This window comes from Apis florea, unplaced genomic scaffold, assembly GCF_048593485.1.
Source record: "Apis florea isolate Af1SG1 unplaced genomic scaffold, ASM4859348v1 contig_1615_pilon, whole genome shotgun sequence".
Lineage (NCBI taxonomy): Eukaryota > Metazoa > Arthropoda > Insecta > Hymenoptera > Apidae > Apis > Apis florea.
The window spans coordinates 4148217-4172342 of NW_028256416.1; the positions used below are offsets into that span (position 1 = coordinate 4148217).

Genomic DNA, 24126 nt, shown 5'->3' on the forward strand with positions numbered 1-24126 from the left:
GTTAAGCAAGACTGTTAAACGACAGTCGTTCCTTCCTTAAGGGCTCGGAATTTACGATTCCCGGCTGGCCATCAATTATCTAAGAAAAAGATCCTTCCTATCCGATCTTTCCCCGGGTGTAATTTCCATATCGAAATCTTAATTACGTTATTATTACTATCCTCTTTAACCAGGAAGAAAAAAAAGAATAAATAACAATAACTTGAAAAAGATAATTTAAAAGATAAATTCATCGGTCACACTTCGGTAATCCTTTCTTGGGATAAAATATCGTATCTGTACGATAGAAGGAAGTTGGGATGACAGGCCAATGAGCGATCGTTCGTTTTTCTTCTACCAAGAAGCGATAACTTCTCTCTTCTCTTCTTCTTCTTTCTTTTGCCGCAGGATCATTTGTAACGTTGTTGCAATGTAATGTCCACGAAAAAATTTACCCTCGTCCTCCTTCCGAAAAATCGTCTTTTTTCTTTTCTTTTTCAACAGAACAGATCCGTTCGAGGGAATAAAGGATCGTATCGATACCGCGTGGGAATATTCACGCGATGTTTATCGAAGGATGCGACGAAACGATGCGGCGCAAGTGGCCCGCGAAAACGATCCGGGGATGGTTAGTTAAACGCGTCGATACCGTTACGTCTAGCAGGATTCCGCCTCGATTCGCCGCTCCGTGCATTATTCGCCGTCAATCTAGCATTTCTTTTAATCGGGCAACAAGTATTCAAAGCGAGGCTTGAGTGATTAAAACTATCGAGTATTTTTAAACATCGGATATAGAAAGATCGGATAAATTCATAAATTGCACCGAGAGAAAGTCATTCTTCGGGTATTGCTCGTAGATTTGGCGCGAACGAGGAACAGGGACGAGGAGAATTATAGACACGATTCGCGCGCGATTTCCTTGCGCTACTTTCTCATGACTGGATCGATGGAAGAAAAATTCAAAAAAAATGGAAAGACAGATCTTCCTTCCGACTCCTCGTCTCCTCCTCATGGAGACTTGGATATTAATCTCGATGCCAAATCCGCCAATTAATAAATCGAGACTAACCAAGCAATTAACCAACCAGTCAACGCGTATCCATCGATAATCCGTCATAAATTATCAACTCAATCGCGGTTAAGTTGTCGTGCGATAATAATTTGATTTTCCCCAACGTAAAATATTTTCCTCCGCGTAACGTGAAAATTTCCAGCCGATTGCCGCGATCGACGTACGTGAATTTTTTCCAAAGAGTTTCGACGATCTCGTTAACGTCCCAACGTGAGAGTTTCCTCCTCTGTCCCCCTTGGATGAAATAACGTGGCGCGCCTCTCTCATTTTTCTCCAATAAGTGTCAAAAGATTATAAGAAGAAAAAAAAAAAAAAGGAATTTTCGGTAGGAGAAATAACGGGAGGATCATTTCTCGTTGAGAAAACATTCGTCCCTCCCCTCCCTTCGACTGTGATCCATATTTTTCTTCGACACGTAATCGCGCAAAACGAAAACGCGTACAAATTTCTCGCCCCCGAGAAAAACGCGATGATACATGGAGAGACATTTGGTAATGACCCGCATCCTTTTCGAGAAGCACGGGCAAAAAAGTTGGTCCCGTCTCGTTTCGATCCTCGCCGAGGGACCCGTTTTAACTTTTTCTCGAAACCTCGATTTTAATCGACCAATCCTCAAATTGATCCAATCGTTATTATTATCAAAAACAAATTCTCTCGATACAACAACTCTTCTTCTCGGTTGTGTTGTATCGTGCAAAAACCAGGTGTTGCGCGAAAATAATCGATTTAATTTTAAGCCGTAGGGAGCCGCGATATCAAAAGAAAAATGATTAATCGAAAAGTTGGGCGATCCCTCCCCACGCGTTCAATTATCGCAAATTCATCGTACGGTTCATCCTGCGCCCATCTTGCACCACCATAGTCGATGCACCGTAAAGTGCAACTTAATGACAATCGCTCAACAACGGTTAACACGCGTTAACCCCGCGTTGACTTTGTTGCTCGATCGATCGATCGAGCGAACACAATTTTCTCCCTCTTCCTCCTTCTTCCTCTTCACTCCTTCTCCTCGATCGAGAGGAGGAGAGAGCATTCGTGCCGCGTCGGCGAAACGGAATAAATCAAGGCGAAGGCGAATCGCGCGGGACAAATCGAGGTGGATAGCGTACGAAATGAACAGGTGGGCAACGTTGCAAGGAGGACAGGCGTTGTTTAGCAGGCGTTTATACGAACGAAAGCTTTTTATCCCGCTGCATCCGACCCGTTATGCCAGCCGATTAAGTATGATTAAGTATGATTGTATATACTCTGGATAATTGACTCGTCAGCTACTGGATCCCTTTCTTCCTTTTTTTTCCTTCATCGTTCGAATCGTCTTCCTCGAGACGGAACTGGACGAGTACTCGAACGTATTTCTCTCGAGAGAATTTTAATTGAAGAATAATTTCGAGGATATAAAATATTTCCTCTTTCCTTTTAAATTAAGAAAAATCGAATTCTTTTCTTCGAAAAACATCTTCTGCTCGATCGCAAAGGGGAAGACGTACGCGTTTATCCGTAGAGAGTTTCGTCGGGTGAAAATTTATGGGTGAAAATGTCGAACACGACGACGCAACGTTTTGCCAGCCGATTAACTATGATCAAGCGTGATCGTATATGTATGTATGTATATATATATATATGGATAATTGATTCAGCTCCTCCTTTTTCTTTTTCCCTCGTCGTCCGAGCATAAAATATTTCCTTTTTTTTTTTCATTTTTAATTAAGAAAAATCGAGAAAAATATTTGCATCGATCGCAGGGGAAAACGTACGCGTTTATTTATAGTTTTCTTTTATCTCAACCCAACGCGTTATACCGGCCGATTAACTATGATCAGGTGTATACAATTGTACAATGTCGCGATTCTTTTCCTTTTTTCCCCTCATCTTTCTCGAGAACTGGATGGAATACTCGAACGACGAAACTATTTCTTCCTCCGTTATTTTCGAGAGGATTTTAATCGAGGAATAAATATCTTTAAAGGATTCGAAGTAGCGAAATACCTTTCGTCTCGATTAAGAAAAATCGAGATCTTTTTCGGAAAAACATTCCGCAGGAGACGAAGACGCACGTACGTTTATCCGTAGAGAGTTTGGCCGGGTTTGAAAATTGATGGGTGAAAATGTCGAAATACGCAGCAACTTGGTGCCTACTTTCATCATTTTACCTTCGACCATGACTTTCGCGAGTTATCGTTTCCAGTTAGTGGTATAACTCGATAATAAGCGGGCAAGGATAGAAAGCGATTCAACCGCTTCGTAACGCAGCATCGCCCTGTGCGCCGCCCCCTCCCCTCGTTGATGCACTTTTAACGAGAGAGAAATTCCCGGGACCGGCGAAAATGAACATTAGAATCTCGTTACGTGAAATTCGAATCGTCGGGGCAAATATGTTGTTTGTTAACAAGTAAAGTCAGAAAGCGGATACGGAGAGGAGGGAGGGGGGAAAAAAAGGAACACCGTTAGACCGTGTTCAGACGTGAAGTCTGTCGAGCAACGAGATTAAAATATCGGATTTGTGTTATTTGAGTAGAAATCATCTATCGATGAGGCTGGATCGATTTGTAACGAAATGTTATTTTCCTACTCGTCCATCCATTTGTCCATCCTCGAACGCCATATGTTCCCCATTAATACGTAATCGTTCCCACGGCTCTTTGAAAGAGCGCGGAAGAATCGTGCAAATATATATTTCTCGGTTCGAGTATCGTACACGACAGCTTTCTTCTATTTTGTCGTCGAGGACAAGCGCGCCGGCATCGCCGCTCCTTCGATTCTTTTTCTTTCTCCGCGTCAAGTGTCCAGACGAAACGGGGATCGAGGATGAAGCTGTCGAGGAGTTCGCGCCCAGTCGGAACTGTATCTTTTGATCTCGTCCTTTTCAATCGCAGTTATCTCGTCTCGTCGAGAGAGAGAGAGAGAGAGAGAGAAAACGTTTCGAGTTAACGCGTCAACTTAATCCCGTGATATTAATTAAAAAATTAATGAGTTGAATAATTTTTCATTTCGCGATAAAAATCTGTTCGCGCGGGTACAGAAATATTCTAGAACGCGATGGTTCACTGGCTCGGATAAATCCTCTTAATAAAGAATTCCTCCCTGAATCGAATATCGAATCATGCTTCGGCGAATATTTCACCGAGCCGCTTAAGCGAGAATCCAGAGATAATATATACGCGTCGAATATACGGAGCACGGGCCACCATCCTGTGAAAGAGTGGCGATCGACGTCTCTCTGTAAAAGGAAATATCTATAATAATAATAATAATAATAATAATAATAATTTTACGATCGAATTCGGAAGAAGAGCATCGACCTTAATCCTAGTATTTAAGAAATCCTCCGTTTGACGATTTTCGAGTTGGATAAAAGGATAAATTCGATAAATCATTCGAAATTACACTGCTTGTGAGTGTAAAAAAAAAAAAAAAAGAAAAAAAAAGAAAGCGATAGTTAAACGTTCCTCGTTCGAGAACGTTAAACCGTTCCTTTATTAGTTGATCATAATCTCGAGAGGAGAAGTACGAATCGGTCGTTTTCGCGTATCGCGTAAATAGAAGCATAAAAAAGAAGAAGGGAATGGTGGTCCATAAATCTGGAAGGTCGTAAAAGTTGAGGCCGATACGTCTTAATTCACGGTCGATCGTGTGGCGTGGCGCTCGATTCCAGGAAAAAAAGTGAAATCGAATACGATTTTTTTCGTATCTTCCTACGAAATAGAAAAATTTTAATGGAAGATTCAAGCGTTTACGATTGAAGCGTGTTATAAAATCGGCTCGCGGTGGCTCGTGATTACGTAATGTTAGCTCGGCGAAATTCATTTTCAAATTTATAAAAAAAATAATTGTTTTGATGTGATGCACGACAATCATACATTAAGCATAATAATAACGACAATTAAATATTCCTAACTTTGGTTGGATAATTTTCTTATTTCTTTCGATGTTTGAGCTGTCCGTATGCAATATGTTTTTTCCATTTCATAATTTTCAGTCTCATTGTTTTTTATTGCTATTTTGTTAAATTATCACAATCCTATATCTGGCTTGTATTTATCGGATAATTATATTAGTTAAAGTTTATTGTATGTTTATGTTTTTTATAATTTATAAAATAATTAGAACTATATTGTCTATTATGGTATCACGCTTTTATTTTGGTGAAAAAGCTGTGCCAAAAGTAGCCGCAGTTAATGGGGTTAACTAGTCTACTAACTACTTTTACGCGAGGGTTGATATTAAGAGGGCAGGGTAAATTAATGTGCGTAAATTAATTACCTCGAAAATCCGTGTGGACGAACGTGGTGGAAAAGTAAAACTTGAAAACGATCTAACGGATCGACCGAATGAATATGTATACGCGTATGAAAGTCCCGTTCCGCTCACAGCGAATCGAACACCTCCGTGTATCTCCATCCGATTCGCTCGATATCGTTCCAAATGTAATTTCGTTCCAAGTGGAATCCCCCCCCAACTCGTTAATTACACACACGCCTGGGATCAGACGTGTCCGCGTGATTCTGGTGAAATTCCAAACGACGACGACGACGACGACGACGACGACGACGACGACCCCAAACGAGAAGAAAAGAGGCGACGACCGTCTGATTATTCGACTCTCTCTCATAAATTCTTCTAGTTTTGAGAAGCTAACAAAGACTTAATTATCCTGCGATCTGGATAAGGATAAAAGTGAATAAGATTCGACATGGTTAAATTCATCAACGACTTCGCGAGCACTTTTCCACGGAAAAACAATTATCAATGTTCGATCCCGGTTGTAGATGGCTACGATGACGAAGCACACACGACGAAGCCACTCCTCGATAAAAAAAAGAAAGAAAGAAAGAAAGAAAAGAAGGAGAGAAGAAGACAGAAAGGACGAGAGGTGTAACACACCTCCCTTTATTTCTCCTAAAGATTTGATCTTTAATCGTATTACAAAGTTTTCGTTGCAACAACCGCCACGGTTCGCTCCTCCACGTGCTCGAAGAGGAAAATAGATCGGATAAAACGTTTGAAATAAAATTTGAAATAGTCCATAAGTATAACGGTAGCTGAAGAAAGAGATTCGAACAGTCTTTTTCGAAAATCTCGAAGGCGGATAAGATAATCGGGACGATATTTAACCCTGGTCGGATTAATCAATCTGGTTAATCGATCGATAAAGAGAGAGAGAAATAGAGAGGATATTTCAACGATTCCTTTTCGTTTAAAGCAGTTACGCGGGTCCAAGCATCGAGAGATCTGTCTTTTAAATCCTCTCGATCATTATCGGAACAAATTAATCGTGGGATTTGTCTCGATTAGAGAGATATACGATGTATGTAGAAAGGCTTGACGAGTCAACGCGTGGCGGAGGTGAAATGATATTTCTTGTACTCGGGGTCATTATTATCCCCCGAAGAATCGTCCCTTAATCGTCTCGCGAAACACGGGAGAAACTGGTTTTTCCATGCTGCGATTGCCGCCGTCGTAGTCGTAGATGATAATAAGAGAAAATTGACAGAAGTGGCAATTACCTATTTCAAAGTGATAAAATAACTAATTCGCTTTGAATTCACGAAGAAGATGCTCGTTGTTGTTCATTGTGTGTGAACAAGCGGCTGGGTAATTTTATATAGATAAGCGGCGGCTTGTGACCATCCGTGGAAAATCGGCAAAAGGGTAGATCGAATGAAAGTTATTTTCCATTCCATTCGAAGAAATAACGGAATAATAACGGAAGACGTAACTTGAGATTATGATCCAATCCCTTCTTTGATCGCCGCGTAATTCGTTTTTTCGGCACGCACGTGTGAAGTTTTAAGCTAAACGAAATTCATCGACGAACGATTCGATTATGAACTTCAAACAGCGAAGCGCGAACAAAGAAAGAAAGAGTTCGAGACTCGGGAAGGAATTCGATACAGCGTATAAATCGGAAACAGGTTTACGCTTCATCGGAAGAAACGTTTGCTTGAAAGATGAATCGAAGCCTCGCCACTTTGAACGATCGATGGATCTTGGATTTCTCCGTCGAAACGCGCGTTAATGAAATTATCGAGGCGATGACACGATAAATAGAAAATCTTTTTTTCGGTTTTTTGACAAAAACGCACAGCGAGGAAGAAGATAATTTACTTTCGTTTGCGAAATTAAAACGATCGCAGCTTTGTTATAATATTAATCCTTTGCACTCCTTAATTTTTTTTTTTTCTTTTTACCTAGCAACGACTCCTTAATCGTGTAAAATGAACGAAATATAACGTATTCTTTATTCGCGTATTACAAGAAAAAAAATCAGATTCAAACGTTTTAAATTATTTTAAAAATTACGATGTCGACATTGGTAAAAATAATCGGGATGTAACGATAATGATATTCCTACAAACTGGCAAGTTGATAACAATGGAGAGAGGAGAGAGAGGTGAAATTTTTAATTTTAAAACGGAATGGAATGGCGGGGACTCGGCCTGTTGTTTAGAAATTCGTGTCATCCGTCTTGGTTCGCGTTCGCTGCCCTTTTGATGAATAAGAATAAGCTGGAACCGTAAGAGCATCGCAGGTTCTGCGACTTCTTCCTGCCTGTTATTTGCAATTCCTTGGCACAAAGCTGCTTAGTCAAAGTCGACGTGTTCGGCGAGGACTAAACGGGTAAGAGACGGGTAGACGGGAGAAAAGTAGCATAGAGGGAGAAGGCAAATAAAGAAAGAAGGGAACGAGAAACGAACGGGCCGGATAAACAGATTTTATCGTCGATGCGCGCAAACACATTCAGACATTCTCTACGTGGACGCCTCTATGCAAATGAATGCGCGATCTTGCCTTCTTTTTTTCGAAACGTCATTGAAACTCGCGATTAGAACTCGATCGAAGATGAGGTTCGAACAAAAAGTTTCAAGCGATGATTCGTTGGAAATCGATTTCTATTGTGCGTGTGCGCGCGCATGCTTCTTGCGAAGAATCCTTTGAGGCGACTCTCAATCGCGTATGGTTAGGGAGAGTTAGGGACAAAATTATTTTTTCCATTAATTTTGAGCTTGCGTATGGAGATTTAATTTTTAGAAAACAATATTACTTTCTATTATAATAATCAATCAACTAATTTATCAGTGAGATTCGATGGAATGGGAAGCACCACGGGTGATTTCAACGGGTACGAGGAAAGATCGCAAGTGATTTGCTGTTGCCCAAACCAATCCTTTATAAATTATCACTCAAAAAAAAAAAAAAATACAGAAATTGATATTAGAAAATCATATTTTTAAACGCGTGTAAACGATCGAAATATAACATTTCTTGTAAGTTAATAAATTCGCGTGTGTAAATCGTGCACGATATGCGATATAAAATCATCGTGGAATCGTTAGATCGCCCTGACTGAAAAAGTCGTCGAGCGCAAAGGGATAATTATTAGGGAAAGGTTACAACGTGGTATAGAAAAAGATGGCGGCGGGATAGGTTTAGCGTAGGCGAGAGCGGAACGAGAGAAGATGATAAATCCAGCGAGCTTCCAACCTTTTTCCCATCGGTGGCCGCGAGAGGTAGGCAGCGGGGCTGCATAGCTTGCCGCCACGACGCGTTCGAGTGGTAGAACAGGGGCGGCCGAACCGGACAAAGAGCCGTCTTCTCGCGGAAGAGTTTGCGATCGATAAATCTCTTATGGAGGCGCGTGATTTTTCCCCCCACGATTATGAATCACCATCACCTGCGCGTCGTGGGTGGAATTAGAAGGAGGGAGGGATTATCGATTTATAGAGAGGATATCGTTCGCAACGATGAATAATAAGAACGTAATTGGCGATGGGTGGATAATGAGAAATCGAAGTAAAAATTTCATCCGAAACCGAGTCTCATAAATAATTCAAACTTGTCGTCCCGTCTAATCTCTTTCGTCTCGTTTAACGACCGAGTGGAAAAAGTTCCACTCGTTGGAAGTTTCGAACCTCGACCACAACGTGCAATCTCGGAATTCCCATCGAGGAAACATTTTCGCGCGAGCACAATCGTCGTCCCGCAATCTTCTCTCCGAACGTTCGCGTCATTAATCCTTCGCTTTCGACGATTTTACATTATCCAACCATTTTGAAAAATCTTTCCATCCACGTATCATCGCGATGTACCACGAATGATCGGGAGGAAAGTCGGGAAAATTTGATTCCTCTTAACCGGAGATAAGAGATCTCACGGTGGCGATTCGCTCGCATCGATGGATCTCGAATGATGCTTGAACGGTCGCGGTAACACGCGAGTCGCGGTTACCTGCATTAAGCGCGACTATGCACTCGAACGCGCGCCACCGTGGGACGCGTGATTCACTCGCTTCGTTTTCAGCCGTGGTAAACCAAGTTATACGGGACGCATGCATGCGTTGTCGCGATGTATGCTGATTATACCGCAAAATCTTCGCGAACGATAATCGATTCCACGGCAGTTAGAAACTATCCGAAAGAAGAGGTGGCATAGGTTAATGGCGAACGAAGGTATAATTTCTTCGCGTTAACTTTTTAAACGCTTTCATCGATATCTCTTCGTTTCCAATCGTTGCTCGGTATGCCGACTTTTTTAATTATTCTTCCCTCCGTTCTATCCTCCTAGTCGAGAATATTTTATCGTTTTCTAACTAAATTTGTAGTAACCAGGCATCGAAAAGTGAGATATTCACGTTGCGATCTATAATTCAACACTTTGCACTCTCATTTGCGTGGAAAGTGTCACACTTTTTCCACGTGCCTCCATATTTTCGAATATTTATCGAAACTTTCCACTTAACTTTGGCCGAGATGAAATTTCTTAAACCGGGTTTATATATCGGGATGCATACCGCAAAATCTTCGTAAACTATCCAAAAGAAGAGATCAACGGCGAAGGAAAGTAAGTTTCTTTTAATTTATTTTTATTAACGATTTCATCGATATCTTTGTTTCGATCGTCTTTATACCGATTTTTCAATAATCCTTCCCCATTCTTTACCCCATTCGAACAATTTATCTTACGTTACGCGTGAAAATTTATAAGATATGAAAGAGTAAGATTCACGTTGCGATCTATAATTTATAATATTAAATTTGCGTTCTCGTTCACGAAAGTGTCACAAGTGTCTTTGCACGTGTCCATATTTTCGAATATACAGGTTTCCGTTTAACTTTGGCCGAGATGAGATTTCGTGAATCTCAAGAGAGAGAGAGAGAGAGAGAGAGACAGAGAGAAAGAGAAAGAGGTAAAAAATCCCGGTTAAATCTATGTTTTAAAGTTAATGGAAAGGTTTATCGAAAGATTCGATAGATCTTTCAGAAGGATTTCAATTTCCTGGTGGGACATGGCCATATGTTTATCGCATACGCGAGCCGGAGGAACCGCTAAAAACAGCAATTTGGAATCGAAGTGGTGGCGGAATCGAAAGGCGCATTGCAATATCGAGACAAGGCAACGAGTTTCCTTCCAGCCAAATCGCAACCAGGTAAAAGCGATACTTTTGCCGAAAGTAACTCTTATCACCGCCATTTCACCACGGAGTGTATCGATTATAAATTCCAACGTATTGAATCATCCGAGAAATACGTGTACGCGCATGCATACCTGCTCCTCGCAATAATAATATCATCGAACGCTAACGCCGGTTAAAAATTTATATAAAAAAAAAAAAAAAGAAAAAGAAAAAAAAAGAAAGGAGTTTTAAATTTTCAATTTTCTCAATCGCCGTTCGCGCAAGCAAATTTCGTTATGCATAATATAATAACGTGTAAACAAATTATGCGCTCTCAATTTGTTTACAGATCGACCATCATCGTTCTTTCGGGGTTTTCTTTCTTTTTTTCTTTTCTTTCTTTTAACTCGCCCCAGCCATTATTGTTTTACCTCCCCTCGGACTCGTTCTAATTACACGGTTCGAATTCACTTCGTGCCAAGTCCCATTTGCGAATATAATGAGGATGAAAGCGTGGCCAGGGGCACCGAGACGGTGCCTCTATCAAAAGGAACTTGATTAAAATTAATAACCGATAATCACAGGACCAGGCTCGTTAATCGCGGTGCGATTACGCGTGACGGACTCGTTCCACCCGTTTCCAACTTCTTTCCAACTTATGATAATCGCGTATAATACTCGCCGCGTATTAATGATCACGGTTTTTTTTTCTTCTTCTTCTTCTTTTTCGAAAACTAATTATGAATTGTGAATCCGTAAACAGTCGAGTCTAATTGGAAAAATCGGGACGATAAACATCCGGAAGGATACTTTTCCATACTTTACTCATCGATTTTCGATTTCAATTTCGATCAAAAGTTTAAACTTCTCTCGTCGACTTCTTTCGAAATCCAAAAATTCTCACCACTCTGTTTTCAACTCCTCTGATCCCCTGAAATATGCGGAAGCGACACGATTTCATCCAGTGTATCCAGTGCGTATTTACGATCAGATTCGTCTCGATTCCGATTCGACTCGGCTCGATTCGATCCGGCTTGACATCGAGCGCGTACGACGATTTTCACGCTGGAATCGCGCGCGGTTATCTTTGTAATTACAAGATGCCGGGATCCTTGTGTGTACTTCATCGTCCTCTGCAACGTTATTGCCGTGAATCGCTGTTCCACCGCATCCACTGTTAATCTGATATTTGCATAAAAAGCTGGTCGTCCAGTTTTCGTAAATCGCTTACTGGAAAGAAGAGTGCCTTTATCCGTTAAAATTCCCGATGCGCCGCCAGATATCGGGGTCGTTTCTCGACGGTCTTTACTGCCCCCTTGCGCGTATATCTCTCGCAACATGGCCGCGATTTTTTTTAAGCCGAACCCTCCTCCACGCTTTAAATTACGCGGAAGGAAAGCAGGATGGACGTATTGAACCGTTTCGCGGCCCAATCTTCGTTATTTGAAGATTAGTATTTCGTTTCCCTCCCAAAGCGTGACATCATGAAATATTACGCGCCAGTGGATATTACTCCCTTCCCTTCTCTTTGCGAAAAGAGTTATCCTTACGTGGAAGACATTAGAGGCGAAGAGTCGTGATTCGTCTCTTATCGGCGATATTATTCGGTTAAAAGTATACTTTTGATCGAAGGTGTACGTATAGTGGGTTAATGGATTCCTCAGTTGGAGGAATTTTTAATTATATTTTTAAGATATCTAACAGGCGAGAAAAGGATAGACACTTAAGAATAACGCGTTAAAGTTCGAGCTCGTGCTCGCTTTCCGATATATATATATATATATATGTAGGCTGTACGTGTGATTAACACATTGCCCAACCCAACGTTCGATAGTTTCGTGTACCAGCGCGTCCAGAAGACAGCTGCGTTTAATCAACCTTCACCGAAACGGACAGGATATCATTTCTCACTCGTTCCACTAGCCACTAAAAGGTCCGCTTATCGTGTTGCTTCTTCGTCAGCAACCTCCTACAAAGACTCCTCGTAAACTCGTGATCTGTCGAATTTCTCGTTTATTAAACCGACAGTTATCGCCTCGATAGACGTAGGGATAAAAGAAAAATCTCGAGAAGACGGACAAATTTTCTTCGTTGTCTCTATCGATTTATTAAAACGGGGTGTTGATATGATCCAGGAAGCAATGTCCAAGAAATTTAAACTCCAAGTTTATATAATTGAGTAAGATGATACACATCTGTATGGACTGGTAGAGCAAAGGGTTCGGATTGTATAGACACACGTTCCGCTCGCGTTTTCCGCTCGCACAGTGAAAATTTGAATTTACTTCGATAATTTGTTCGCGTTCAAAAGCATAATGATAATTGCAAATAATTTAGATGAAAAGTGGATCGATTTATAAGCATTTTAATAAGCGATTGCTTAAGGCGGGCTAACCTTTTTCAACGGGTTAATATCTCTGCACATTTATTCCTTTTTTAAATGATCCGTGTCTTTATTCGCAACGGCATACGAAATATACAATTTCCATTCTCACGTCCAAACGGAACTTGAATCTAGAAACGAAAACTAGCGCCACGGGAGCAAATTACCATTAAAGGAGAAGCATCGATGTCATCCCGATCGTTACAGATTCTCGTTTTATTTCTAACTTTCGAGGAGCATGGATATTGATAATTTCGACGAGGGTTAGACACGATTGATGATCGACTCGTGCTTAATACGATCTATGCGGCATACGAAATATACAATTTCCATTCTCACATCCAAATGGAACTTGAATCTAGAAACGAAAACTAGCGCCACGGGAGCAAATTACCAAGAAGCATCGATGTCATCCCGATCGTTACAGATTCTCGTTTTATTTCTAACTTTCGAGGAGCATGGATATTGATAATTTCGACGAGGGTTAGACACGATTGATGATCGACTCGTGCTTAATACGATCTATGAGGCATACGAAATATACAATTTCCATTCTCACATCCAAACGGAACTTGAATCTAGAAACGAAAACTAGCGCCACGAGATCAAATTACCAAGAAGCATCGATGTCATCCCGATCGTTACAGATTCTCGTTTTATTTCTAACTTTCGAGGAGCATGGATATTGATAATTTCGACGAGGATTAGACACGATTGATGATCGACTCGTGCTTAATACGATCTATGCGGCATACGAAATATACAATTTCCATTCTCACATCCAAACGGAACTTGAATCTAAAAACGAAAACTAGCGCCACGGGAGCAAATTAAAGGAGAAGCATCGACGCTATCTCGAGACAAGTTAAAGACTCTCGTTTTATTTATAACTTTCGAGGAGCATGGATATTGATAATTTCGACGAGGGTTAGACACGATTGATGATCGACACGTGGTTAATACGATCTATGCCCTCGAACTAGCTCTTTTCAAATTTATGGCGAATACCCGTTCTCCCTGCGCTCGATAGGATATCGCTTGTGAATTAAAATCGAGATCCGTCCCAAACGAGTATCATTTGTGTCTCATAAGTTTCTTTCCACCACGCTAGCATTGACTTTAACTGGCTATTTTTTATATAAACATGCAGGCTTATTTATTAACCGTTTACGGCATCGGTCGTTTCAGATCTCTTTCAATATGGATAATCAAAGGAAGCATTCGTGGCATGTTATGCTTCATCGCTTTAATAGCGCAAATGATACTGCGAGTTCTTCATCGTTGGGGAATGGTGCTATTACGATCGTCCAAACGTAATTAGTTTAAGAGATTTAGACAATTTTGACTCGACGGACTCTATCGAGGCCATGCTCGCTGAAAATCCGCGATATAACGAGATAATGGACGCCACTAATGTTTCCAGGATGCGTAGTCGCCTAATCAGGATATGTTTATCGATGGAAAGATATTGAATTGATCGACGTGAAAGAGATTCCGTGTTAAAGAGAGGCTTGTCACTGGAGATCTTGGAGACTTGGATTTTGTATCAAAATGTGCATCGCACGTGGTCTTAATAGATAGACTTGATAGACTTTCAGCTATGCCGAAGTCTGGATTTCATCCTGGTGGTATAGTCTACCAAATACTGCAATCAGCTTGGTAAATTGAGAGGCAGAAAAACGGGCAGAATTGGCGAATCGATGTGGCGTCGTTGTAAGAGAGAAGTTGTTACAGTTGTTTGATTGGAACCAGATCTTGTTCCTGTTCTATTACTTGTTCCTGTCATTAAAAAAATTCTTCCAATAAACGAAATAAAAACGCACCTCGAGGTATTCCTCGAAAAAAATATTTTTTGCAACTGATTTTTTTCGTATGAAATTAATATTTGTGCTTCGAGAAATAGATTTATCGTAAACTGAAACGCAAAGATCGAAGATAACGGAGAAAATTGAAGTCGGATGGGATTATATTATTCTGCGTAATAATTTGACTCCTGGAGAGCGAGAAAAAAGGAAGAAAGAAGGTTAAGAATTTACAGCCTCTCGATCCAACGAAGACAATATCCGAAAGCCAATCGACTTTGCGACACTCGAATTGATGAAACTTCGTTCTTATTTACACGCCACCTGCGCCTACAGTCGTAAAATGTAAGCAAGAAGGCGTCGTAGTAAATTTGGGAGCATCGTGCTCCTCGTGCACTGTCGGCAGCCGCCACGTTGCAATTACGATTCGGTGGGAGGATCTCGTGGAAGCCGTAATTCGCTTCGATCCTCCGCCGATTTCGACCGCCTTCTTATTTTTTACGCCCGCCCGTTTCTCCTCCATCGAATCATCATCTTTTAAAAACGTATCATCCAATGTAGTTAATTGCACGTGAACAGATTGCCGCGCAAGATTAACTTCAAAAGTTGGAGCGAGGAAAACGATAAAACTTCTTCGGTGGAGAAGATCGTGATATTTAAATCTGTAAAGGAAGGACGACTGCCCGAAAGGGATCGGCAACGTTGTTTCAAATTCTCCTCCTCCTCTTCCTCTTCCTCTTTCCTTCGAGAACGATGTTCGATAAGTGCCAAGATCAACCAACTTTTATCAAATCGTAAATCGAAAGGAAGAATTGGTATGGAAAATCGAATCGAGCAAGGGAATAAATCGCGCATCTCGCGTCAACGTCTAACCGACTTTGGAATCTTGGTTGGTGTCGCTGCGTTCCTCGACGCAACACCGTTTCTCAACACCGTGGCAAAATGGATACGGTTGATAAAATTGTCGAATAAATTGACGCCAAGTTGCTGCCACCCACCACGCGCGATTCATCATTGCTCTGTCCACCGCCGTGCTTCGTCAGCTGCTTCGTGACGACGCAATACGCAGTCACGTTAGTAATAATCCGGAAAGCCATCACTGGCTGACTAAGCCGTTACTATTAATTATTATATCGTTCCGCTCGAGAATCAGAAAATTCTTCCTCCGAGTGAAATTTTTCGCGAGGGAGAAAGATCTACTTCTTTTCACGGGGGTAGAGGACTTTCACTACGCGCTTTTAAACTCTCTTCCACGTTTTCTCCACGCTCGGAAGAACAATCCGTCGGTTTGTTCAACTTGTGCAAATGCGCTTCGTCCAGGATCGAAGGGGAGGGGCATTGCGTTTCGTCCCCGCAAATATTGTGACGGGTAAACGGATCTCGTTTTACGATCTTACGCGCGAACAGGTGGAGAATCGGAAGTCGAGCCGTAAACGGAGACGACCCGGCTCGAGCGTGTTTGCTCCGCTCAAACACGCTCCTCTCGAGTGTTTTCTCTTTCGAGCAGGATTTCCCTATCGTATCGTCGCTCGTAGTGTCGTTCAACAGAATGTTGGCTACACTTTAAGAATCGTTGTACACCGAGCGCGATGTTTCTTCACCTCTCCTCTCCCCCCTTCGCTCAAACAGGGCGCCACCGGGAGAGGCCGTCCACGTCTCTTGCATCAAAGTTCGTTTGCCTTCGAAGAGAAGAGAGCCTTTTTTCTTCTTTTTTTTCTTTTTTTTATTCCTCTTCGTCGGCCCGCTTATCGAGCATCGTTACCACGTTGCCGGTAAATATTATCCTACCAAGGTAATTTACATAATTACCGAAATTTATAGGTTAATAAAGACACGGAGACGATCTCTCGCCTCGAGCGACTGTCATCGATAGATGGGTAGGGCGTGTATAGCGATACGCGCGGGGAGCCTCGTGACACGACGATCGGTAGTAGTACAGTTTTCGGGACGATCTCTCGAATTTTTCTATCTCGGAAAGAGATAAGGGGAGTGAGCGAGGCGGGAATTGGACCAAGAAGCGTCGGCTCGATCCTTCTTCCTCCGAAAGTTGAAATTCTAAACTTAACGGATAAAAATGCGGATGAAAAGGAAAAAATGGGAATAATCGGTCGGAGGGGTCTCTATCCGTCGACCAGATCTGACGCGAGTTCGTGTTCAAAAATGGAACGCCTTAAATCGTTGTCGAAACGAGACCGATGTAACTCGAACGGGCCCTATAATAGTAAATTTCCTCGTCCCACGGGTGGAAGAGCTCTTCACACGTGTCGGCCGGAACGAACACGTGTTTCTTCCAGTTGAAGTTCGACCGATTTCGAACAATTACGATTATAGTCGCCGTGGCTTGCCTCCGACAGTCGCGCTACTTGTAACACACTGGTCGCTAGAATCTTTGATAGGTTGACGGAATCTTGTAGATTGGGTTTAAAAATATCGAATAAAGTTATTTATCGAGTAAAATTACTTGTCGGAATAACGCTTGAATATTCGTTATAATTATAGAATCTCTAGACATTCATTTGCGTTTTGAAATTGCGATAAATCCAATTTTTCGAATCGAATCTATCCTATCGAGTGTAATTTCTTTGTTCGAACGGTTTTCTAAACACCCGTCGTTTATTTGTAGGTAGATATATTTTGAGAGAATCGATTTTCGAATTCGATTTTGTTACTCGTTGGCATCGAGATTTAATCGAATCGTCGAATAATCGTTCAAAAACTAATAAAGCAGGAAAGAAATGGTAATTTTCAAACGATGACGTTACGAATAGTCGTAAAATTATTTTTAATTTCATCGTAAATTATCAGAGGTGGTAAAAATTAACAAGACACCCGAGTCTTTGGTCGTTTGTCATAAGGATGAAAACAGGGAAACAAGTTTTAATCTCGTTTTAATCTTGGAAATATGTAAAATTGAAGGAGATTTGGCTGGCTAATTGCGCCGTTTAACGACAATAAAGATGGCTTTTATTCTTATATTTCTCTCTTCCTTTTAAACTCGTCCCTAAATTTTAAATTCGAAACGCGGTTATAGATAAAAATTGGCGAACAATTGTTACATAGAAGCGAGAAAGTAAAGGTTACGCGAGCTGGAGGGTGGTCGAAGCGTAGCTAGCGTGATGGTTAAAAGCCTGATTTCACGCTATTATTTAACATCAGCGGGTGGAAATATAATCGCGACAATGCGTGCAAAAACTAACGGCTGGAAGATTGAACAACTCCCGCGAAACGGTATTTTAATAATATCGCGATAACGCGATACTTTAACGCATTAACGGGTGGAGAGAGAGACAGAGAGAGAGAGAGAGAGAGAAAACCAAAAGGAATTGCTTGGTGAGATAAACGAATCGTCGAAACGAAAAAAGGAGGATATAATCGTTCTAATGGCGATTTTTGATCGATCGATAGAAAAAAAAAAAAGCTTTCAATGTTTGCGTGAAAATACACAAATAAAGCTGGAGATTGGTATTAAAATCTGACCGATCGTTGGTGTCATTTTTATAGCATTTTGTGTCAGGAATGTTTATTTCGACAACGGTATCTCGTCGAAATAGCAAAAATACGTGGCGTGTGCCACGTTCGAATAAAAATTTTCCTAATTAATTATACGGAATCGTGAAAAGCTAGAAAAAAAGGAAAAGATGAAGACGTGAGATGAAATATCGCGTTAAACGGTCGTCCGTTCGAATGAAACGTTATAATTATGTTCTTTCGTTGTAATATTCGAAAGAAAATGGAAATTTTGTAAGTAATACAAAATTTTAAATTACGAACACCCGATTTCGAAGGATGATAAATCGGATTCTTACCCTTACTTAAAGAATCTGATGCCAAATAACAGGAATAAATATCCGAAATCGTCGTAATTTTGACATTATCGTTAATAATATTAATTATGAAAGAAAAGAGGATAAGGATTATATTTCGAAGCTACTATTATTTAGTCCCTTTTGTCGAGCATCGATATGTAATCTCCACTTTAGGCTCGATCGTAATAAACTCGTGTATCCATAAAATGATTATCGAGCGCGAAAGGTTAATTAACTTCTGTGATAAAATTCGGCTCAATCATTGGTGACGAAGGAAAGGAAATGGAGGAAAATAATCGAATATTACAAAAATTGTATCAAACTCCAAGCAATTTCCACAATTGATTGAAATTCAACTTTATCAACGATCCCCTTCGGCGAGATGAAACGGATAAACTGAAAGATAATACGTCCCGTTTAATCGATAGGATCCTCGATTAGGAAATTACAAAACCGTGAAATTGTGGACGATTAATCACGGGAGTGCGGCGCGATATGTCTCGTTTAATTTTCAAAAATAATTAAGACGGAGCGAGATTTATTCGCCAAGATTCATCCTCGAAGATTGATAATGGCGGTGGAAATGCAAGGTCTCGTTGATTAATCGGTTCATTCGCCAAAATAGGATTTCGCGTAAATTATTCCCACGTTTCCAATCTCTTTCGTAGAACCGTTTGGAGATTGATTGCACGCCATTAATGACACGAATAACTGCAAAAAAAAAAAAAAAAAAGAAAGAAGAAAAAAGAACGATAGCTTCGAAACGATCCTCGTTCCATTCGTTCGAGGATCGTATCATCGATTACGCGTCGAACTTCTCCTCTTAATAAACATCTTCATCCAATCCACCAACAGGTGCAAAACGTGTCGATTCACGGTCACTTCTTTCCCTTTTTTTTCTCTCCTTCCTTTTTCTCCCCCCTCGCGCCCTCTCAATACTCGTATCGATGGATTTCTTTCTCGATTCTCGAGATCGGCCGATTTAAAAGCGTGACGCGCGAAATTTTTTACCTCTTCCTCTTCCTCCTTAACTGGATATAACCGCACGCGTCCATCAACGCGACATATGGCGTTGATATTTTTAATCGGCATCGATCGACTCGAAAACTACGATACTACGACACAATCGAGGAAGGATACATTGAATTATTTTCTTCTTTTTTTCTTCTTCTTAAAATTTAACCCTAATCGATCGAAATAATATATACGTTCGTCTTGAAGAAAGAGAGAGAGAGAGACGTAGCCTCATTTTTCCCACTTTCGTTGGAAGAAAGAGGGTAGGGGGGGAAAGTCGGGGAAGGAAGCGTGTACGGTGGGCAGATAGGAAACGGATAGTTGACTGATTGGAGAAGGGAGATAAATCCAGGTATTGCCAGGCGATTCGTGAGGGAGATGCAATCTGTTGTGGCATCCACCTTGACACAGAACGCGACATTCCGCTCGATAATCGGTCACGTACCATCTCGTCCCGCGATCATCCTCGCTCTCCACGCTCGCCCTTTCCTTTTGCATAATTTCGAAATTATAAGACGGAAATGCACGCGCCCGAACGTGCCCGATCGCGATCGGGTGACGCGTGTCCGTGAAAATGCAGGCTAATCGCACGCGTTTCTTATCTTGTATCGCGGACGTCTTTGTACGTCTTGAAATTAAATTGTCCCTTCCTTAGAAATCTCTCTCTCGAGAAAGGGAGAGAGAGAAATGATTGGTTAATTTCAAGATTGGAAGTTTTCTTCTAAGATGATTAAAGTTGATGAAATTATTATTATGAAACGTGTCCATAAATCATGGAATGGAAAGAGGGGAGATTGATAATAATGAAAAGAAAAAAGTTCTGGAGAACGAACGGTACACGGATAATTGAAATATAATCGATTGATTATATTTGATGTATCGGCCATCGTCGAGTAACTTCCTATAAATTTATCATGGCGTGATAATTATTCGTATTAAGAGTAACCTCGTTACCGCATCAGCATTGTAAACAGGGAATATTTCATTGGAGCGGTTTTATAAAGAGTTTACTCGAAGGGAAGAGGTTGATTGCGCAACAATGTCGCGAATTCATTCGGTGGTCGTCGAATTAATTTTAGGGGGGGGGGGGGAGAGATACATCGTGTGATTAATGGCGGCTATTAAATCGAAAAGAAACTCGGGACGGGCTCGCGATTCCTTCGCTCGCGTTTCGTTGTTGTAAAATGGGGAGGGAAAAAAAGGAGGGGGGGGAGGGGAAGAAGGGTGAATAATAATTTTAATATATAACGTTTTTCAAGATTTACAAATCGACGTTCCGGGAATGAATTATTATTATTAATACTCGCGGTGTAATCAAAAATCCTCTCCGGAGAAAAAGAAGAAGAAGAAGAAGAAAAAAGGAAAAAATTACGGGAACGATGATTTTTGGATGATTTACGCGAGCGATCATTCCTCGACGCGAATTATGCGAGCCATAAATAATTGAAAGCCTGGAGTAAAACTGAAAACGCGAACGCATATTCTCTCAAATATAAGAAATATCTCTCCAGTAATCGTGAAACGCGATAAAAAAAAAAAAAAAAGAACGAAAGTAGTTTTCGACATTAAACATCATCTATTGGATAAATCCTATTACTGTACAACATCGAGAAGTGTTCCAAGTGTCCGTTTGACCCGGTTACCTTTGAATGCCTTTAATCGATGTCACATATTCGACGAGAAAGGCGAATTTCAAAATTCGCGTTCATCGAACGTTCGTCGAACGATTTAACTCCATTCCGCGAAAAGTATCGGTAAAAAAAATCGATAAACAAAATTGAAAACAACGAGTACAATTTTGCGAGGCACGAATTGTTGGCATTTGTGAAATCGTCGAAATCGAAGAAATTTCATCCCTCGACCGGTTCGATGTGCATCTCGGGGAGGAGGAGGCGGGAGGAAGGGGGGAAAAGTTGGCCGTACGAAACGGCGTAACGAGAAAGTAATCGTTTCGTTGAATATCATGAAAAGTATAATTTGTCCGGCGAAACTAATTATACGGAGCCGTTAACTGGACGGGCATTAAATCGAACACCCTCAATTTACTTTTCGCCGTGCTGCTTTAACCGAGTTACGTTGATACGAAAAGAAAAGAAAGAAAAAGGAGATAGAGAAAGAGAGAGAGAGAGAGAGAAAAAAAAAAGAATTTGCATCTTACACGATGCGCAATGCGTAACGAGCGCTTATTTTCGAATAGCCTCCTCTCCCTCGATGCTCTAAATAATACGTTCCCTTGAGTGATCCATTTTTTTTTATGCGGCCAAGTCCAATATTCAAAACGACATATGTACAGTGATTAATCGCGACATAAAATGTTAAATACAAGCGTACGAGTTGGAAACAAGTATCGAGCTTGTTAGCTTGATAAATTATCTCGTTTAAGATATCCCCCTCCTTGCTCGAGATCAACTTTTTCTTCGACATTTCGAGGAATAATTCGTGATCGTCGTGTTCCAACTTCGATTAAATATCACGTCGTTTAACATCGATTCGACGTCAAACCATCGAATCGGTAATTCAATAATTTTGATTTACGCCGAGATATATTACTACCTCGATCCTCCTTGGTCATTTCTTTTCACGGTTTGATCAAAGAGGTTTGTGCAGTAACTTCGAAGCAAGTAGCAAGTAGTCTTTTACTCCTTCGATGAAACTTTAACTCGCGTTGTTCGAAAGGAAAAAAAAAAAAAAAAGAAAAAGAAAGAAAGAGAGAAAGAAAGAAAGGGGGAAAAAAATCGCGCTAACTACCATTCGATACGTAAAACGCATCGGCTATAAATTTCTCCGTCGCGTAAAATAATGCCCTGTGACCCGGCCATCCGCGTAACTCCGGGCTTAAGCCGAAACGTATTTTACCATAATGGCTCTCGTGTTGGCAATCCAACCAATCCGAAACATTGTGTGCATAAATATATCCTTTTTTCTCGCGATGGCGCGCGATAAAAATTTTAAGATCCGCCAAAGTTTTTTGGAAACTTCGCGCCTCGCTAAAATCCGAAAATTTTATTAACAACGGCTCGAATTCCCCTTTTAAGGTTTTTTTTTAAACGAGATTTAAATCGATATTACGAAAATCTCGCCTGTAGAGACTGTATCGTGGAAATTAGATAAAAATTGTGTGTCGACGAGATGTCTCGTCGTAAATTTTTGGAAGACGAGACGGGAGAGAAAGGATTTAAAAAACTGCGCCTGTGGATAACCGGTACCGCGATACCCGTGAGAGAAGCTATTCATTTTGGAAGCAATTAAAAAGGTAGAAGACAACGATTGGTGAAGGAACGCGCCTGTTTCTTCAAACGAGTATCGAGCATCCGACCAAACTTCTTTTTTACCCGCAAACTATTTCAATTTGATCGTGAGGAGCATCCGTGTCCCCAAGAAAGGTATACGCTCGATATATACAATATATATATATACTTCCAACACGATGGATCGAACCCCCTTGTATCTTTGTCGGCCATCTGATACTTCATCGCCCAACCACCCCTTTTTCTTCTTTTCCTTTCAACAATATACGATTCCTAATTTAACTAACAATTCCTTCCTTTAATTTCCTCGATCGCGTCCTTTCCCCTTTTTCATCCACGCTTTAATTAATCGAAGAAAAGTAAATACAAATGTTTCGAGAACGATCGAGTCAAAGATACGATACTTTCGAGAACAATTTTGTCACAATCCGCACGGTGCGTTCTGAGAACCACTGATTCGAGACGCGATGTATAAAGTAGCAACGGAGAAAGGAAAAAAAATTCCTTCTTTTTCCACCGTTCACCACCATTTCTAGGAAGATCGTTCGAGATCGAGGCGATTGGATATCCTCGGCATCTGGCCGAATCCGCGAAAAAGTGTTTCTCTCTCTTATCGAGAGAGAGGAATTCCCGCCTCTTCTTACGCCGTTTCCCATCGTTCCCTCCTTATCTCACGCGTGCCATCGCCTCGATTGTGCATAACGTGGACACACGTTGCGCGGCTCGCGACATGCATCGAACGTGTAATTTATGCCTGCTTCGTGCACCCGTAGTTTACCGTAAACGCGGTGGGATGCGATCCTTCAACCTCGTTGCAACATTCTTCCTCGAGTTTTTTCTTCCTTTTTTTCCTTTTTTCCTTCTTTTCTTTCCTTTTTTTTTTTTTGTCGACCACCGAAGCAGCATGCCTCTCTGGACACGCCGTCATACGAGCAGTAATTTCGCGTTCCGAAGAAGATCCGTCGTACGGGGAGATATTATTCTCTGTGAGGAAAAACTACGAGGTGGAGGAAAAAGTTTATCTCCAATTTTGTTTTTTGTCTTTTCCAACAGTGATAATTTTCAAAACAACTTCACTTTCCTTTCCAAATACAAAATATTGAATTGATTAAATTTTATTGTCGTCCATTTGCCACGAATGTTTCGCGAATAATTTTGTTCGAGAAAAAGTTGTTTGAGCGAAAAAAAAAAATATAAAAACGTCGCGAGTGGAAACCAGTTATATTCGATGAGTTTTTTCTTCAAGCCCCTTACAAATTAATCTTTCCGATCCTTTGTCCTCGAACTTCCGTTTATGCTATACCACGATACCAAGAACACTTTGTGGCGTAGTAAATGTAGTTAACATTTGCCAACGGATGATGGCATGGGTGATTTTTTTGTCGGGGCAAAATCGCCGACAGCCGACGATTTAACGGTGCGAGCAGTCCT

General features: G+C 41.0%; 1 protein-coding gene across 3 annotated transcripts in view; it reads left to right on the top strand.

Moving 5' to 3' along the window:
• The window catches only part of LOC100865051 (shavenoid), a 60682-nt gene that overhangs the window by 19917 nt on the left and 16639 nt on the right, over nt 1-24126 (top strand). Inside the window, exon 1 of one of the 3 annotated variants that reach the window (XM_086913082.1) lies at nt 23655-23699. The exons of the other annotated variants lie outside the window; for them this stretch is intronic. The gene's annotated coding sequence lies outside the window, so the exon portion shown is untranslated. Of the gene's footprint in view, nt 1-23654; nt 23700-24126 lie in introns of those variants that run through there. 3 annotated transcript variants of the gene reach the window in all.